Source organism: Macrobrachium nipponense, chromosome 33 (genome assembly GCF_015104395.2).
Source record: "Macrobrachium nipponense isolate FS-2020 chromosome 33, ASM1510439v2, whole genome shotgun sequence".
Classification (NCBI taxonomy): domain Eukaryota; kingdom Metazoa; phylum Arthropoda; class Malacostraca; order Decapoda; family Palaemonidae; genus Macrobrachium; species Macrobrachium nipponense.
Genome location: NC_087219.1, coordinates 50,303,678 through 50,315,843, shown reverse-complemented (window position 1 = coordinate 50,315,843; position 12,166 = coordinate 50,303,678). Strand labels below are relative to the sequence as shown.

Genomic DNA, 12,166 nt, shown 5'->3' with positions numbered 1-12,166 from the left:
TTTGCCTTGTTTTATTTCATCGTCTTGCTGGGTTGCCTGCTTGTTTGATGTGTTTCGCAAATTCTCTGGCAGGATTAAACCCCCCCTAGCGCCTCAGTGGCGTGATCGGTATGGTCTTGGCAAGCCACCTCGGTGGCCGCGAGTCGATTCTCGGGCTTTCCGCTGAGGTGTGAGATGTGTGTATTTCTGGTGGTAGAAGTTCACTCTCGCATGGTTCGGAAGCCACGTAAAGCCGTTGGTCCTGTTGCTGAATAACAACTGGTTCCATGCAACGTAAAAACACCATACAAACAAACAAAAGATTTTTTTTTCTGCCAACAAGTATTTCGATGGTTCGGACGATGTTATCATGTTAATTGCACCAAGCGTTGAAGGACATTCGGCAAGAAACCCCACACCCGAAGAGTAGCGTTCATATGTTAAATAGAAGTAATCAGTTGTGATTGAACGCCTTTTAGATGTCTTGATAGAATCACCACGCACCCCTTCCAATGACGATGTTATCTTTGGAACCGCCAGCCTCTTGCTAGGATTGTGGTTATGTCACCGCTTACTAGCAGTCAATGTTTGTCATCACTCTTTATCTCGAGATGCATCATCATCGTCAAGGTTTATTTTTGGATGGCCCATTTAGAGCCGCCAGGTGGGATCCTCTGATTTGTCAGTAATAGATTTCGTAAATAAATAACTGCTACGTCATAAATGATTTTGAATAGGTGTCTGTAAAGGTTGCGTGATTTATCTCATATTTCACGTCTGTTTATAGATCTGGGGGCTAACTAGATCAACAAATATTCAGTTTGCGTTTTTCGTTCTTGTTGCTATATTCACAGGCAGTCATTGGCGTTTAGGTCTTGGTACTAAATTTATAACTCAGTCGTTTGCCTTAGGTTGGTTGTGCTAATTCATTAGCTTTTTGTTCTTGATACTAAATTCACAGACAGTCATTTGCTTTTAGTTCTTTGTGTTAAATTCATATTCATTGGTGGTTGGTTCTTGAAGCTAGATTCTTAAACAGTCACTGATGATTAGTTCTTGGTACAAAGTTCGTAACAAGGTCATTTGCGATTCACGAGTGCTTGGTATTAAATTCATGAACAGTCATCGACATTTGGTTCTTGGTGCTCAGTTCGTAACTAGGTCACTTGCAGTGGTAGAATGTATTGTTACGGTGTGTATAATGTCATGAGCCTTTGAAGATGATTTAATCGTCACTTCAGCCCTTTGATGAGGATGTGATAAGGTACTTCGAGAGTTTTAGGAACACAACATTGACTACGTCACGTTCTCCTAAGGTCAATTAACCCTTGTATAACTTTGTTTCAGCCAGTAAATGACAATTTTAGCTTTTTTGTGTGTGTGTTATAATTCTCACTACGTCTTTAGAATCGCTAAATGAAACTGGTGACATTAATTTTATAGATCATTTCTTGGAAATTGTACAAGATATTAATATTGGCATTCCACTGAGGGGTTAGAGATGTGTATTTCTGGTGATAGAAGTTCACTCTCGACGTGTTTCGGAAGTCACGTAAAGCCGTAGGTCCCGTTACTGATTATCCACTGGTTCCATGCAACGTAACAATACCATACAAACAGACAAACAAACAATACAAGATATTATTCAATCAATTCGCTGAATAGATATCGCTCATGCGTCGAAAAAAAACCACGCGGAGAGAGAGAGAGATAAGACCAGAATCAAAATACAGATAGCGCATGTACATGCTCTTCAAGTACGCCACACGATTTGTTTGTGCGAGAAACTACTTAGGCACAGACACACGTGTTTGGTGAAATTTTTGTTTGTTTGTTTGTTCGATAAACTACGTAGAGACACAGACACACGTGTTTGTGTAAAAATGTTCGTCGACGGGAAAGCTATTATCTGGGATTGCGGGGCATTGTTTTCCCACCTATGGTCGGAAAACAAAATATGTACTCTTTAGTGGTGTTGCTCAAAGCTTGGTATCATGTATTTATTTATTTATTGAATTATTTATTTATGTATTTATTTGCTTGTTTATTTATTTTTACAGGTAAGCTTTTGCGTGTGGGCTGCCAGGGAGAGGGAGGCTGACTGGTGGTGAGTTAAATACCATTGTTGTAATATTTTCTCTCTCTCTCTCTCTCTCTCTCTCTCCTCTCTCTCTCTCTCTCTCTCTCTATATATATATATATATATATATATATATATATATATATATATATATATATATATATAATTTCAGTTGAAGCGAAAAACGTGTCCCGTTTTCGTCCTTGGACAAAACTCAAGTAGTGCTGCGCATGACAGCCGGAAAGAAGCGTAAAAAAACGAAGATAACCCCTGCTGGAGGTATAAAAGTCGAATGTGGTATCAAATTGAAGATTGGGTCTTCTATTTTCCTGAAATGGAGTTATACTTTCCATTAAGCTCTGCACAACGTTTTCTTTCTAACGCTTTTTTTTACGGTAAACTTCCCTAGAATTTTTTGCGCAGTGTATGCGCATTCTTTATCGTATTCTTACTCTTACAAAATATTTAAACATAGTAAAGCATAGTTTTATATGCTTTAGAGTGTGAGGAAACATAACATGACCATCCAAGGACGGTACAGGACACGTTTTTCGCAAGTATGTACTATCTCACTTTCATCAGTCTGGTCGAAGATAGCAAATGGCGGGGGACCCTAGTAATCATGTATAAAACTTTGAGAAAAACATTGTCTATTTTAACTGGAGCAGGAAGTAGTACTAGGTACGTTTTGCTCGCACGCACACGCGCAAGGGTACATATTTGAGAGATTTTCTTTACAGGAAACATTTCCTTTCTTCAACAACATTGTCATGTTTAAATCCTCGCCGGGGGTGGGGGGGAGGGAGGCTAGTCCTTCAGTGCACCTCACGCTCAGCATTGTAGGCATTACTTGAGGGTCTTAGTAGCTTGCCCTAGGCCCCTAGCTACAACCCCCCTTCCATTTCTTTTACTGTACCTCCGTTCATAGTCTCTTCTATATATGACTTTCCAACCTCTCATAACAATTGTTTCAAAGTGTATCTGTGAGGTTATCCTCCTGCAACGCCTTTCAAACCTTCTTGCTGTCAGGTTCCCTTCCAGTGTTGAATGACCTCATAGATCCCAGCGCTTGGTCGAGGGCTTAAATTCTATATTCAGATATATAGTATAAATGTATATATAAAGGTAAAAGCCACGAAGGAAAGTGAAACACTGTAGTAGCTGCTTTCCTTTGTGGCTTTTACTTTTATTTATGCATTTATCACGTTCCAAACTTTCGTGATTTAGTTATACAAATGTTAATATATGTACGTTTGTATGTGTATATATAATTATAATTTTACCAAACTTTCATGATTCAGTTATAGTACGTATGTTTATGTATGTATGTATGTGTATATATATATATGTGTAATTTTAATTTTTTTTGTTTTCTTACTTATTAGTCTATGATCGTAAAGGATTAGTCTTTTCTTCCACTCATTTAGATGTCGAAGATTGTTTAGCAGTACTAGGGGATCGCTTGTTTGTGTTCTTGGTACGCCCTGAACGTTACAGTTTATGTTGATTTTATGCGAATGAACTATATCACTGTCTATGCATTGGAAATATTTATATTACGAGGAGCAAATATAAACCTGATTAGAAATTGTTTACCTCTGTCATACGTACCGACCTACGAGGTACTGTTCTTCGATCAGCTTTTTGTTTATAATTAGAATGGATGCACTAGGCATAATGAGTGAAGGGACTTTACGTCAATAAAAACGAGCAAAAATTTCCCCGAAGTTTCTTCGGCTCAGTCGAGTTTTCTGTACATCATCAGGACCACCGTAAATGATCTCTCTTTTCGGTGGTCACGTTATAATGCTGTATGAGGTACGGTTCATGAAACTTTAACCGCTGTCGGTGGTGGCCTGGCCCATATCGTTGCCAAACGCACGATTATGGCTAGCTCTAGCCTTTAAATAAAATAAAAAAACTACTGAGGTTAGCGGGTTGCAATTTGGTATGTTGGATGGCTGGAGGGTGGGTGATCAGCATACCAATTTGCAGCCCTCTAGCCTTGGTAGTTTTTAAGATCTGAGGGCGGACAGACAAAGCCGGCACAATAGATATCTTTTCAGAACGCCAAAGACTAAAACTAACGGTAATTTTAAACTTAGTTGCTAACTTTCCAGGAAATAAGAAGAGCGTGGGTTAGAGGACGAAATTATCACAAATTCGTCATCGTTCATGAACGTGTAACTTGGGCTTCTGTACGTATATTTAATCAACTCGCCATCGATATTTTGAAGTATGCTTGAAGGAGGAATCCGGGTACCGGAAACGAGATATGAATCATTCCGAGTATATACGTAGTCGGAAGTTGGACGGATGTATCGAAATTTAAATTCAAGGAGTCATTTCTGAGGCGTTCTCTCTGAAAGGGGCATTTGAGCTGTTCGTTTTGAATAACAGTAATGCTAGTCGTAACCCAAGTAGCTTGCGTTGCTTCTTGTTATTCGTATATTTAACAACGTAAAATCGACCAGCCTTGAGAATTGTGCGTCGATAATTCTTGTCAGTAAAGATACGGCGTAGACATGGAAAGACTTATCTTTGAATTATTCTCGTCGAAATCAGCGTGGATTGTAACGATAGCGTGTTAATTTTCTCAAAAGTCTGTCCGTTATTAGCGCGTACAAGAGAGAGTTCTCGGGGACGCACATTTACCAAACGGCTGAAAAAATAACGTGTAATTCGTCATTACAAGTAGGGGGGAAAATATAGCAATATTCGTATGCGTTTTATAAGTAGATATGAGTCACTTAAACTCACTTTGTCATTTGAAAAACGTATTTTCGGTAGATGGCCGTTGCTAGCGTCCATCATTTCCTTCCGGTATGAGGTATACGTTGTCGTCAGTTTTTAATGAATCGTTGTTGTAGCGTAAACGGTTAACTTTATGGCCGGTACTATTAGTAAACAATTACTAATACGCAAATGCTTTTAATTAAAAGACCATGTAATGATTCTTTGCTATATTATCAATGTTGCTTTTCCTTAGGGTTTTGTTGCTTCAATTAATTATCAAGTAATATACAATATTGCCATCATCGTGTATATGTTCATGTATTCTTATTCAGCGCTGTAGTTGTACATTAAACAATGGGAAAATATTAGTTTTGCTCCATTTTTTTCTATTAAAATTATTATATGTCTGTATTTGTCTTTTCACCATTATGTTTTACTCCTTTTTTTATGAATAGTTTTAGGTTCAGTGATTGGCTTTGTAATCTCTCTCTCTCTCTCTCTCTCTCGTCTCTCTTTTCTCTCTCTCTCTCTCTCTCTCTCTATATATATATAATATATATATATATATATATATATATATATATATATATAGATATATAATTACATGGCCTCACACAGCCCCAATTGAATGGCTGATTTCCACATTAGGAAGTATACCAATATGCTCATTTGTTTTCTAGACTATGTAAATTAATTAGTCCCATAGCATTGTCTTTTTTTTTTTTTTTAATACTTGCAAGAAAATTCTTCTGTGGTGACTGTGGCAGAGTAGTTGTTCAATGTAGGTATAGTATGTGGGCTTAATTGGATGGGGTCATGGTAGTCCTTCTTTAAAATAACAATATTACTTTTTAAGAAGATTGTTATAGTGGTGTGAGATGGAATGATTTTCCTTGATATTGCAGGAATTTTCTTACTTACTCTCTTTCACCCTATTATCTGTGAACATGTTCTGTGTCTTAGTGGTTTTGTTTTGTGTCTGTATGAAAATGAACAGTGTGTCTGTTCTCACATCTGTGGCTCATCAGCTTGTTTCTAGGAGGATGAAATCTGAGGTTCAAAAAATGTCAATTGAATGTTCACCAAAAAAAAGTTCCATTTTAGAAGTAATGCAAGCAACAGAGATAAATTACATGCAGATAACTATTTGAAGTTGACTTGTCACCTGAACAGAATAATAATCACTTTCTGCAGAATGTATCCTACGAAGTTTTTGTATTGGTATGTGCCATCCCCATCCTTTTATATCCGTTTCCACTTTGGGAATGCTGTAGTCAGTAATTGCAATTATGTATTATCATTTATCAAGGTAAAGTTAGCCTACCAAAAGTGCATATCGTAATAAAGCTATTATCTCTCTTACTCTCGGTTCCCAGTTAATCAGGTTTACCGACTTGTGTTCACAAATGGAAACTTGAAATTTGGGTACAAACTCTTGAGTCATGCTGCACAGAATGTGTGTCCTTGGTAGCATTAATTGCAAATGTAGTGCAAACTATTGTATTGAATTTTCAAACTTAGATTCCCAAATCCATTGTGAATGGGACTTTTTAAAGTCCCAAATATATTTCTATGTGAAAATTGTCTAGCTTGGTATTGTGTAGTGTACAGAAGTTAAACTAAAATTGATCTTCTGCGCTTTCACACTATTATGTAATGCTAACAAATGATAAGGAATCTGACATTTTTTAGATAACATCAGGATACCAATTTGATTTGTTTTTGTCATGGTTTTTTTATGTTTATTGACTAGATTATCTTATCAGATAAGTTACCACTTTTGAAATAACCTAATATGTGTGTTAACTGATTAAAGATTGAAAATTTAAAGGATTATTTTGATTGTCAGTGCTTTTGAGGTTTTAATTTTGGCGATGACACTAGTTACAGGGAACCACTTACAATTTATGCAGTTAGTTAATTAGTTTATTAAGATTTGTTTGTACATAGTTTATTCTTTTTGTATGCTGGCTATGCTTCCTAAAAATTTTCACCACTGGAAAACTATTTGACTGTTGTGTATTTTTCTTTAATGGATAGATAAACTGAGATTAGTTTACTGACAAAGTTGAGCCTATGTAAGAAAAGAATGAAAGGGGGTCAGTGAACTGTTTTTCATGATTAGATAATTTGAAAAACTGAAAAAGTATTCTTAAATCATAAAGTTCAGTTTGTTACTTGAATTGGAATTGTACTAGAAATTTGTAGGATGTGGTCAAGTAAATATTTTTGATTTAGCAGCCTATTTTATGGTGAAAGACTCAAAGGCAGACACTCACATGCTGGTACTATTAGAGTATTGGAAAAAAGTAGAGCCTTGCGGTGCAGGAATGTTGGTCTAGGTACAACATGATGTCACTGTTTGGCTTCAGAGAATGTTAAAAAGTTGACTAGATTGTGTATTATTTCTGGTTAGAAGTGTTTAAACCATCATTCTCTCAAGGTTTTTTTTTTTTCCCCTCATTTTTGTAAGATTTTTACGTCTATGGTCTATTTCTGCATTATTTATGGATTATAAGTGTACTTGAATGAACCTCTGACGCAGTTGTACTCCTTATTATGTATTGTAAAATGAGCTATTATAAGTTTCAGGGGAAAAAAACATTGTAATGAACTAGTGATAATACAAAGTTATATATGAATAAAAATAGTAGTATGGTTGTTTTCTCAGCTCATAGAGTGAAAATTTACTGGGAAGACAAAGAAGCCATATATGTGACGAGATCAATATATTGGCAAAGCGCACATGTTATTGGACAGGGCTATATCGAAAATAAAAGTGATGGCATGGGGACAAGTTCCACTTACATATTGTATTTGGGTCATTGAAGTTTTAGTAGTATGAGATCAGAAGATGCACTAGTTAGTTTTTCTTCATGGTCAAGGACTTGGAAGAGTAATGAGAAGAGGACACTTCTGATGATCTGCACATTGTGGAAAGTGTGTGAAATACTACAGCTACTTCTAAGAATGTGGTTTGTTTACTGTTCAAGATGTTCGGGAGGAAGGGGACTTATGTCAAGGCTTTGAGCACATATAGTGTATCCTGTCTAGGCCCTCTCAGAGAACTTTGGGAAATTGCTCCAGTTACAGGTGCCATTTATGAAGGCTCCTTAGTAGTGTTGATGGTATTGTTTTGAAACTTGAATCTTGTTGGGTGGTCCACAGTGGTTTGGGACCTTCATTACTTAGTCATTGAAGGTGGTATGCATGTTGACCCTTACAGTAAAATGTTAGTATGTAGATGATGGGTCTCTTGCTGTAGTTTTCAGCTCCCTAAAAATGCCCCAAAATTTATGAACCATAATATATTGAGTTGGGGAATGAAACATTAAGGAATAAATTCCAGATAAAAAAAGGTTTTTTAATTATGGGACTTACCCAGTAAGTAATTATATAGCTAAGAGTTTCACTTGCAGCTTTATAATTACTAGGTAAGTATAATTAAAACTTTTTTCTCCTTAGATTGTACCTTGCTTCATTCCTTTATTTTTCTTATACTAATTGATGATGCATTTTTGTTGTTGCTTATTTAGATTTATATTATAGTATGTGAAGTTGAGCGCCATACTCAGAATGAAATTACAGAATTGATGGCATTAGTGCCTTTATGTTATTGATCTTGTGCAACCATTTTAGAAATATTGTTTTCCATGGTTATCAAAAGCTACCCTTTTGTCCAAAGGCCCTTTCAGTTTAGTAATAATTGGGATTTTGATCGTCTTTGGGAAGGTACCTGGATTTTGTCGCTTTTCCATAAACACTTTCACAAGTGAATTTCTGTCCTCTACAATCCCCACACCTGGATCTATAGTGTGCGTTACTTGCTTTGCAGGATGTGATCATTCATATTCTGTGTAAATTCCTCATTGTCATACTGTCCATTACAATCATGCATGAAGCGCCTCAGTGGCGTGGTTGGTTTGGTGTTTCCTTCTCACCTCGGTGGTCACGGGTTCGATTCTCGGCCATTCCATTGAGGAGTGAGAGATGTGTTTTTGTACATGAACTTCCCTGACAGATATATACTTAGCTATAGTCTCCGACGTTCCCGACAGAACTTTCAAATCTCGCTGCACACGCGACAGGTAGGTCAGGTGGTTCTACCGCTTATCCTGGCCCGGGCTGGGTGGCGGGATGTAGCGTAACCACTCCCGTAAGCTTGTCAGATTTTTCTTTGTCGCGGGAACGATAACAACTGTTGTCGGTTCCTCTCGATAGTTTTTCGATTCTCGCTTGCCTGGAGTTAATTTGGACTTCTTTTGGTGACGTATTCGCTTTGTTTGGCTTGGCATACGCTGATTGTGGACCGGTTTGATTTTGAGTTTGATTTTCTTTAACGATGTCTGATCTAGAATCGGTAGTTAAAACTTCGGTGTTGTTTAGGGTTTGCGTGAATGAAGGATGTAAGGTGAGGTTGCCGAAAGCTTCGGTAGACCCCCACACGGTTTGCATGAAATGCAGGGGGAATGATTGTGCGTTTGCTAACCCTTGTAGTGAATGTAAGGGATTGAATGAAGAAGAATATAAGGCTCTCTCTTCTTATGTTAGGAAGTTGGAACGTGATAGAGTGCGTAAGGCTTCCTCTAGAAGTTCTAGCAGATCTAGAATGAGTGAGTTGGATGTGGATCCTAATAGTACTAACGTAGAATTAGAACCTTCTTCCCAAGTTGCAGCCCCGGCTCCCCGCACCGAAGCCGGAGATTCGCCTTCGGAGGCGGCAGCTCTGAAAGCCAAGAATCGTTCTGTGGATCAGAAGATTCGTCAGTTGGAAGGTAAGGAGAGTGTTAGTGATCAGTGCAGTGTCCCCAGTGTTGTGGAGGGTGCGTCTGACCGGCTCCTTAGTGCCTCTAGGCCTAGACCTCTTCCAGACTCCCAGTTCCAGTGGAGTAGGAAAGTCGAAAGCCGCAGGAGGGCTAGGGAGAGCCCCCACCGGTCAGGCGTCCCCTCGGCAGATCCTGAAGTACGCTCCCAGGCTGCCTCGGATCGCTACAAGAAGGAGCTCCTACCGCCCAATGCTTCTCCTCTTCGTCGTCTCCCTCTCCGAAGAGAGGTTGGAACTCCCCGGATGCGTCGCGCCCGTTGAAGAGGGCTTGGAAGGCTCCTGCAGTTCTTTGGCTTCTAGTTCCGGAGGTTTTCCCGGAAGAATCGTCGGTGGAGGCGAAGAAACACAAGAAATCCTGTGATCGTTCTTCTTCTCGCGCTCGGCGCCTGCTTCCGAGGAAGAATTAGAAGATTCTCCTACGAGAGTACTCGCGGGACTTCAAGCTCAGATCACGGCGCTAGCAGACTCTCTAGCAGTTAGATCACGTAGGAAGAAGGACGTTTCTCTTCCGATCAAGAGATCTAGGCGCCGCTCTTCAGAGGATCGTTCTCCTTCATATGGGGAGGTTTCGTATGAAGGTGGGGGCTCGCGTGAGCGCCCCCCTCGCTCGCGGGAGCGCCCTCACTCGCGTGAGCGCCCTCGCTCGCCTGGCTCTCTTTCAATTTCAAGGCGCCAAACATCGGTAGGACGCTCTATGGAGAAAGAAGTTTTTTCTCCAGATTGGATTCCCGCTTCCGGTAAGCGCACTGCACCTGCTCATCACGCGATTTCTTCAACTCCCTCGCGTGAGACTTCTCCTCAGCAGCCTCAAGATTATAGAAGGCGCCCTTATACAAGTAGGCGTTCTTCTTCCAGATGTCACTCTCCTCGAGTATCGGATCGTGACTTCTCTCCTGACAGGCATCTAGAGTCTGGTAGGAGTCTGTGCATGATAGACGGCCTACTGTTAGCCGCTCCCCGCAAGTAGGCGCCAAGAGCCTACTGCACATAGCTCTCCTAGTAGGCGCTCGTCTCTTTTAAGGCGTCATACTCCTGATTATTCTCCTAAGGGCAGACAACAAGAGTCTTTCATGCGCCCTTCTCCGTGTAGCGCTCTCCCGCTTCTAGGCGCACTTCTCCTGACCGTTTGTCTCTTGGTAGGCACCAGGAATCCCGGAAGCGCCCTTCTCCAAGTAGGCAGCTCGTTAGTTTGAAGCGCCCTTCTCCTGAATGTTACCCTCTTGTTAGACGTCAAGAGTCTCGCAAGCAGCCTTCTCCTAGTAGGCGCATTTCGCCTTCCAGTCGAACTTCCGTTGATCGTACGCAACTGGACAGGTATGGAGAGCCGCGCAAGCGCTCTGCTCTCGATAGGCGCTCTTCTCCTGGCAGCCGCTCGCCCCAGGATAGGTGCATAGAGTATAGTAGGCGCTCGCCTCCTCGTAAGCGCCCTGCGGATGTTTCCGAGAATTCTCGGAGTAGGAGCCCTACCTCTCCTTCGGCTGAGATTCCGTATACCTCGAAGAGGGAGTCTCATCGTATAACTTCCCAGATCTTCTCATCGTTCTCCAGTGGATGTGAACTCTTCTAAGAGAGGGCGTTCTCCAACCTCTCGCTCAACTCCTGCTAGGATCCCTTCGTCACCTAAGGATCTTCCGCGCTCGCCTCGACAAGACGTCCTAGAAGGTTCGGATGAGGAACCGAACACTTCTGTTGCTGTCTCTTCTTACAAGAAGCTTACAGAGCTACTTTTACAAGTTTTTGGGGATTCCCTTACGCCTACGGCTCCTCCTTCTCCTCACTCGCTTTTTTCAACGGCGAAGACAGCGAAGAGTTCTTCTTGTGTGAGGATGAAGCCAACTCTTTCTATGAAGAAGGCACTGAGGAGTTTTGGTTCCTGGATGGCTTCCAAAGAAGAAGCGGGGAAAACGATGTTCGCTTTTCCTCCTTCGAAGTTATCAGGACGCGCTGGTTTCTGGTACGAAACAGGAGAGCCCTTAGGATTGGGTCTACCGTCTTCGGCTGATTCGGATTTTTCGGCACTGGTAGATTCGACAAGGAGAACTGCCCTTAACTCTGCTAAGACGACTTGGGCAATGAACGAATTGGATCATTTGCTCAAAGGTATGTTTAGAGTGCGGAGTTAGAAAGTATTTAACTTCCTTGATTGGTCGTTGGGAGTCCTAGCCAAAGAAAATTGAAGTGCCAGAGTCAATTTCACCAGATGATCTTATGTGTGTTTTGTCTTGTATGGACAAGTCAGTAAGAGACGGAGCGAGTGAAATCGCCTCCCTTTATGGGGCCGGCATCGTGAAGAAGAGGTCGGTTTACTGTTCCTTCTTAACGAAGTCGGTCTCCCATGCTCAGAGGTCTTCTTTGCTGTTTGCTCCTCTGTCTACTCAGTTGTTCCCGAAACATCGAGTGCAGGACATTTCGAGGTCACTTTCGGCCAAAGCCACCCAGGACCTTTTGGCACAGTCGGCAAGAAAACCTCGCCCTTCCTTCCCTACCAAGGCTAAGAAGGAAAAGGCAAGTGTTCGAGAACCCTTTCGAGGGGCATCTTCATCAAG

The 12,166-nt window shown here is 40.8% G+C and overlaps 1 protein-coding gene across 2 annotated transcripts in view; it reads left to right on the top strand.

Annotated features, from left to right (window-relative positions):
• The window catches only part of LOC135203167 (SIN3-HDAC complex-associated factor-like), a 155,584-nt gene that overhangs the window by 41,223 nt on the left and 102,195 nt on the right, over window positions 1-12,166 (top strand). Inside the window, exon 1 of one of the 2 annotated variants that reach the window (XM_064232859.1) lies at window positions 2,040-2,086. The exons of the other annotated variant lie outside the window; for it this stretch is intronic. The gene's annotated coding sequence lies outside the window, so the exon portion shown is untranslated. Of the gene's footprint in view, window positions 1-2,039; window positions 2,087-12,166 lie in introns of those variants that run through there. 2 annotated transcript variants of the gene reach the window in all.